The sequence below is a fragment of the Lepeophtheirus salmonis genome, chromosome 14 (assembly GCF_016086655.4).
Source record: "Lepeophtheirus salmonis chromosome 14, UVic_Lsal_1.4, whole genome shotgun sequence".
NCBI lineage: Eukaryota > Metazoa > Arthropoda > Copepoda > Siphonostomatoida > Caligidae > Lepeophtheirus > Lepeophtheirus salmonis.
Window position 1 is genome coordinate 1,388,111 of NC_052144.2, and position 8,038 is coordinate 1,396,148.

General features: G+C 30.2%; 1 protein-coding gene across 2 annotated transcripts in view; it reads right to left on the minus strand.

Annotated features, from left to right (window-relative positions):
* The window catches only part of LOC121129516 (uncharacterized), a 283,434-nt gene extending 276,735 nt beyond the window's left edge, over window positions 1-6,699 (minus strand). For both annotated transcript variants that reach the window (XM_071893302.1, XM_040725237.2), the window contains exon 1: window positions 6,454-6,699. The gene's annotated coding sequence lies outside the window, so the exon portion shown is untranslated. The remainder of the gene's footprint in view (window positions 1-6,453) is intronic.
* Window positions 6,700-8,038: the final 1,339 nt, after the last annotated feature.

Below are 8,038 nucleotides of genomic sequence, written 5' to 3' on the forward strand. Positions count from 1 at the left end.
TTATAATAGGTAAAAAAAACAAAAAAAAAATGGTTCGCCAGAAATCTAATTTCTAATCATTTTTAGTAATAACGTGTGATAAATTGTATAATATAAGTATAAACTACATATATTTCAACTGCATTGGTGAACATCCAAATATTTTAAATCGTTCTGAAATTTAGCATGGAATAGTTTTTCATAGTTTAATTAATTTCCCAATACTTAAGAAAATATTTTTTAAAAGTATTAATTTTTAATGGTGGGTCTCACTTCTTAATGTTTGGCCCTATATGCAAAAATTAATTGGGGGGGAAAAAAATCGATATCTCTATTTTCCTTATAGGATAAAGTTACAATAACAACTTTTTCTGTAAGCATAAATATATTGTATGACAATACTAATGATTTAGTAGTTTTATCAGTTTCAATCATTTTTTATATCAATTAGATTATTTCACATTGATTGTATTATAAAGTATTGTATCTATAAAAAGAAAAATTATTTGGTTTAGTCTCCTTCTCTCTGTAGTAGTTAAATTTTAATTTATTCGAATTTTTATCTGTGTTTCAAATAAAACATTAACAAATGTTGAAAAATTAACCATTTTTATTAAAAAGTTTAAGAGCCAAGGCCCATGAATGTCGCTCAAATGTCACAGTTTTTGGCAGAGGAAAATATTTTAATTATTATAACCAATCTATAGGGGTTTTTCAGTACCCAATAAAAGCTACCCAATTATATAGTATATACCACGTGCATATTTGCAAATTTTATAAATGAATGCAATCATTTGAAGCAAAAGTATTTCCTAGAGAATATGTTCGAATTTAATGAAACTTTTTTAAACTATATATTAATACATTAAAGTAAATAATTTACTCCATGCAACTTCCCTCAGCCTGGATGACAGCTGTTAGCCTCCTCTTTCAGGAATGAAAGCGCTTTGCTATGAAGTATACGCCCATTGTGCCTCATAATTCGGCTACAAAGATATCCTCAAGACATCAATATCGGAGAAATGATTCTGCTATTGGACACAATGTGCGACCAGAAGGCAAAGTCCAACGGGTTCAGGTCTAGGCCGTATGGCGGCCAGACTTCCTTGGACCAGAAGTCCGAATTATTTTCAAGACAACTGGACCGCTTTTGCCGTGTGCACAGGGGCTTTGTTCTGGAGTACCAGCATATTTTTACTTGGAAATTTTGTATTAATGGGATGAACTTTGTCCACATGATGTACCCACTTTGGGACCAGATGCGGTAAGACACGGGGTCATTGGATACGACAAATCCCAATGACATTACGTTGGCGGATTTCTTAATAGTAGTAAGAATCTTCATCATATTCTGCGTACACAATGACTCTGGAAACACCCACTTGGCAAACAGTCTTTCCTACAATCATCCCCGCAGGAAGGAGTGGCAATCTATAAATTATGTTGTCTTTGTCTGTGCTCATCTGAGACGGAAGAAAAAAAAGTAAGTAATAAACACTGCAGTAGAGTATTCAAAGACTAATTTGTAATTTTCGACTTTTTTTCACAAAACACCTCAAGTAAGAAGGTTTATTTTTTGTTAAGATGGAAAATCCGCACACGGTAAATAACATATTTTGTATGCATGAATTTTTGAAAATCTTTGAGAATATGACGAAAATATGAATGTTTTATTATTGAATTTATTTGTGCTTCTGTTTGACGTAACCACATTATCAAGTATACATATACCTACTCATATATCATAAAAGGCCTCACTTATTCAGCCCCAAGGAAGAAATCTTATGTACGAGATTCTACTCTCTCTATATTTTTTTTAAACATCGATAACTTTACATATACAATATGTACAAATATGTTTTTTTGTTTCTTAAAGAATATACTTTTTTTCTTGGCTGTTGTATAGAACATATGAAGAGTAACTATTTTAAGAAGTTACTTAACAAGTGGCTGCGATATTATGTTATATCTTTTCTACTAAAAGTGAAGAAAAGCTTTTATCACATTTGTTAAAGGTGAAGAATAAATTCATTTAGATTGTATTGCAGGTCTGGAGAGCAATTTTTCTTGAAGAATGAATTGATATATGTTCTAAAAAGATATAGGAAAACAATAAATTTATTATAGGAAGCGTAATTGAAAATAAGACACTTTGAATCTGGACTTTAACTAGTTTTATTTGGTAAAGCAGAGCAGTTAAATTACCTAAACTTTGTACATATGTGTACCTGTTACTAATCCTTAATGTAGCCTTTATATACTTTCATAATGGTCTCGATGCGTTGCCAAAATCTCTGACAGTAGATAATTGGAGCTCATAGAGCTCTAATACTACTCAATAAAAGCCATGAGTGCTTCAAAATTTGGTGCCCTGGCTTCGACATGCGACCAGAAGGTGAATATACAACCTTTACTCTATTCAAGTTGTTGAGAAGTGTTTGACAACGCTGGAGCTGGTCCTGATGAACCTTTTGGATTAATAAAGGATGCTGTAACTCTTGGCTCTGCTTTTTTGACGGCATTCCGGATTGTGCCTTCAGAAATGATAAATTATTTGACTTGAGATCGCATGAATTTCTGTGGGGTGTTTAATGCGCGCTTCTGGGTTTATTTTGAATTGGGAAAACACTTCCACGTTTCATTTTGATGTCAATATCGTCATTAACGTCCGTTCTGATGTTGTAAATAATCTACCTGCTTCCTAATGTCAAGTTAGGATTGTGTTAATTTTGAAGGATGGAGTGTTAATGCACACTACTTTTTAGCTAATGGCAAGAATTATCAATTCCTTTTAATGTGTTTTCCTTATTTCTCTCTTTTAAAAGCATCCAAGTTTCAACTACGGACCTAGTACAATTAATTTTATAAACAAGTTATTAATTATTTCCTCCATAAAGTTAAATTAAAATCGATATTACAGCCGATTAAAACTTTTAGACCCAAATACTCTTTTGTAAATGAAATTATCACTATTCAACCCTTCAAATAAACCCTTTGGCGTAAAAACAATTGAATACCCGTAGTTATATTTCTTTTCAAATAAAACCCTAGAAATATGGTGGTTATTTAACCTTTAAATTCCATTTTCTCAAGATTAAATGATCACATTTGAATAATAAGCACTTATTTAAAATAAACATACAGTTTGGCAATGAATAAATTAACTTTATGGTCAATTATTATTGATTTCTTTCATTTCAAATCCTGGCTCAAATATGCGAATAAAAATGGCTAATATACTTCAAAAATTCAAATTCAAAAGTAATATGTATGAATACATATAGAGAATATTAAATAATTTTTTTATATGGTCTAAAAATCTAATTTTTGGCAAAATAAAGGGAAAATTTGTAAAAAATCAAATTATATTCCTTGAATCTTTTACATCTATATATAAAAGTAATCAAAAAATGCAGATAAATGCATAATAAAAAGTAATTAATTTGCATGGGTTCTTTTACATATATATGTCGTTCAATCTATCAAACAAAAGTATCACAAAATATTAAAGTGCCGAGCTGAGTTTAAAAAAAAAAATTGTATCAAAATTGATATTTTCTTTTTCTAGCTTTTTTACAATTTATGAAAGAATCATATAATTTTTTAAAGGCAATTTCTACAACCTTATACGAGGAAAGTATTATTCATCAGTATGGTATGATTATGGGTAAGGCTTTGAGCTTTAGTATGATGCTCCTCATTTAAATTTTATAACCTTAAAAGTTACGGTTTTGTTTATCAAACCTCATCTATTATTATTTTTAACATTGAATTTATATTGAATCGTCACAAATATGTATACCCTGTGTCGTTTAATAAATCAAACAAATTGATAATAAAAGAGAGAATATTATTAAGAGAAAAAAGGTCAATTCTGAGGCTTCTTTTTGAAAGCTTTCATTGGGGATTGATATATATATGACTTGTCAACATAAAATAATGCTAGGATGATAAAAAAAAATGGAGAAAAACGGATAATTCAAACATCCGAATACGATGATATTTTTTTCAACTTTTTACACTCCATCATCCTTATCCACAGCCATTGGTCACATGAAAAGAGTTAGATATAAACTCTACAAACTGTATGTCCTCCCGATATTAATATGCGGATTTGATATCTGTAATCCTTTCAGAAACTATTTGATTCAGTCTCTGGAAAAGGTACAAGTAAGGTTTGTGTCGATTTTTCCTTTATTGAGAGATAAGGGAAACTATCAATGCAAAATAAAAAAGACTTGCCATCATCAATTTATATCAAAGACGTGCCATTAAGTATTTTATTATGTTCCACAGAATTTTAAACAGAAAGATAAACTTCCTCTCCCTTGGATACCAAATAATGGCTACTTCTTCCACGAAACAGGACTCTCTCATCACAACACCATCTTCCTTCCAAAACCAAATATACATAGAAGCTTGGGAAAAATAGTTTTTATTATAGAGATCGGATTTCGTATCTCTATGCTTTTGTCAGGGAAGTGAGGCTGACCTCAGGCGATATTTAGTTAGTTCATTATTTATATGATATTTTTTTTACACTTCTACGTTATTTTTCGCAATAAATGATCTTGAGTTTAACTTTCAAATTAAGTCCCAAAAAGCGTGGCTTCCACTCAAAGAATCAAAAAGTGTGTCAATATATTTTAAAGGGAAAAAAACAAACTCGATCAAGCATTTTAACATATTGATGGATTTTTACAAAAAACAATTCAACCCTGTTTTGATGTTGACGAGTCATATATACATATATGCAAGTAATCATATATTTGCATGTATTTAGCATTCCACATACAACAACACAAAGATCGGTTTTATTGTACGTCATTTAATCTCATTGACATAAGTATGAAAGGGGCTCAGAGTGAATGAGAGAGAGAGATGGACCTCCAAAGATGAAATGGAGAAAAAAATAAATCTCCAAGTCATAAAAATGGATAATTTATTCATTTTGGTCCATGGTTGAGCATGGGTTGTTGTATTTTAACGATAATAAGAAGTCAACATGGATGTCAAGTAAAAACATAAATCTCACATTAAATTACTTCTTCTTTTTTTTTTTTTAAAGAAAAGAAAAAAAACTTGACATTTCGTGAGTTTAAATCCCATTTTCCGCGAATTTCCTTTATTCAATTTTATTGTTCCATTTTATATACATATATTTACATGTCTCATCAACATAAAAACAACCCATAAAGATTTTTCTCAAAATGTATATTTGTATACCTCAGCATATGATGGTCAATTTCTATAAAGGCATTATTACTCTCATTAACTCTTTGGATGTAACGCAAATTGAACTTAACGCTATGCAAACTGATTGTCGCAATAAAAAAAATGGATAAATTTAATTTGAAAGAGGCCATATCGGGGAGAATATTAGTCTCTTAATCCATAGAAAGATTCTGAACAATAGCTAAAATTCATGGGTATCCTCACCTATCCACAAATTTGAATAATAAGCCTATACTTGACTCAAATATGTGCATGACATATAGGTTTGTATTTATATATAAATTAAAAATTGATTGGAATATTTTCATTTTCTTGATTTTGGTGTATACATTGTTTTTATGTTGATGAATCACATATAAGTATTGGAGATGAGGAGAAGTAGAAAAAGTCAGTTATCATCAGTCCAATGAAAAACATTTAATAAAAAAACGTATGTTTTAATACAAGTGATGCCAGATTTAACTAGCATAATGTGAATGTTTGGAGCTTCTAATAGCTCACAGAACAAGGAAAAGAACATTTATTATTTTGGAAAATTAGAGATGTTAAAATTATTTAAATCCTCTTAAATGTTAATCAAAAGAAAAGTTTATGGGGGGAAATTAAACAATTGTATTGACCGAGATGAGATCAAAAACTATGGTGTTCCTTCCTCGTTAACACCTTTGAACTTTCAAGATGGGAAGAAATAATTAATAGGAGCTCATATATTTAGCAAGTTACTCATTGTATGCTCACGAGAATTCCAATAATTTTGAACTTACTAACAATAAAACACTTTGCGCGGAAAATAAATGAATTCCTTTTTCCGTGGACAAAACGAATTCTTCATTTATGAAGATGGGCCTTAGGTGCTTCAGTGTTTGAGCTTGTGTGTTGTGCGCGGTATAATGTGATATCGTATGCCGTTGGGATGTGATGTCTATATAGTATTAGGGGGAGGGAAATTGGAAATAGCAGTCGGGGAATTTGGATTATTGAGGTCTAGGGATTATTATAAGTAAGGAAATATAATAATAATATAACTTTTTTATTCATAGGACGTTTTATAAATAAATAAAAAAATGACTACGAAGAGAAATTCAGAAATGAATCAAATTATTTATTAAGGAAAGCCTTTTTCTTACGTTTCAGAAAAATGACAAGGAACATATCTTATTTTCAAACAATAAAAGAAGCCTCCCCCCGAACCCCCCTAAAAGCAGCCCTAGGGAGTAGTTATATTAATTTGATCCTTACCTAATCCAAAATCCTTTATCGTAATGTTGTACAATCCACTTTTTATAGAAATTTTTAGCTGATTTAATCAAAATATCATTCACACTAAAAAATAATATATATGTATATAACACAATCAAATCACTCAATCACGGACCACGGACCAAAAAAATATGAACGACTCTCTAAGCTCCGTTAGGTTACTTTAGCAGAAAGCTCGCTACTGGCTACTGTATTTTTTCCTTGTTTTTTATCCATATTCGTACTATTATTTTTATTATTATGATATGCGCATTCGTGGGAGCGCGTGCGAGTAATTTTGACTCGAGCGCCTCCCGTTTTTATTTTTCCCTTATTTTGTATGTTATTATTTTTTTTTTTTTAAGAATATAGAAACAATTAAAATGATTGAGCACCCAAAACCATTATTTATGAAGAAATATATATGTATAAAAAATTGGTACATTATGAATAGTAACTATTTAGTTCATTCCTAGTTACTAATTTACTACACAAAATCCACTTTTCAACCCTAATAAATCTTCTTCCTATATAATATGTAAAAAAACATCCAAATATTAACGTGAATGAAGGTATGAAACAAATGTAAGGCTTTTGTGAATTACATAACTTTTATTTATCTATTTACTCATATTAGTAAATAGTGATCTCATATGCAAAACAAATATTATGATGAATTGAAAATTGGGAGATGAGTAAAAAAGTATGATTATTCAACGTATATATTAGAAATTTGTTTAGTTATTTAAAAAGATAGCACTGCGTTAACCTTCTGACGTCTTTACTTTTTATGCACACCCCTTGAATTAAGAGTCAAAATGACCATAAAGAACGCATATATTTGATGCCTATTTTAATAGTTGGGATTTTGCAATTTGTACGTTTTATAATTAATTACGAATTGACGTTATCATTTCATTTTGATTTATGGGATATTTAAAAGTTATATAGTGTGCCACAAAATACCTAATTTGTTAGCAATTGCTAAAAAAAAAAGTCAAAAATGACACCATTTTTGTACATATCGTACATCTAATGAAATTTAAATTATGGTAGCATAATAATACAATAGAAAAAATTGTAATTAAAATTTTTTTCTTACAAATTTCAGCTCATTTTTTTTTTAAATCCAGCTAACCAATTAGCTTAAAAAAGCTACAATCAGTAATTAATTCCAACATGAACACAACGTGAACATACAATATGGTCCATTCAAATTTAAAAACTTTGAATTTCAAACATTAGTAATATATAATTTATTTATTAACAATAGATTTTCAACAAAATTAATACTATTAATAGATGTGTCTCAGATCTCTCCATCATTAGTGTAGCCGCCTTTAACAGCAATGATGGCTTTCAGGGACTGTCGAAAGTCCAGGAACTCACTTCAGATATAATACTATGTCATAGCGTTCTAGTGCTGACTGACAGTGGCTATGAGGGTCTCAGAGTTTGGATGACAGACACTGTAGGGCTTCCCCTCAATATACACCCAAAGGGTGTAGTTAAGGGAGGTTGGCATAAGGGATGTAGGGGGCCAAAAAAAAGTTTTGGAACAGAGTAGAAGGGTTTATTTCATTAG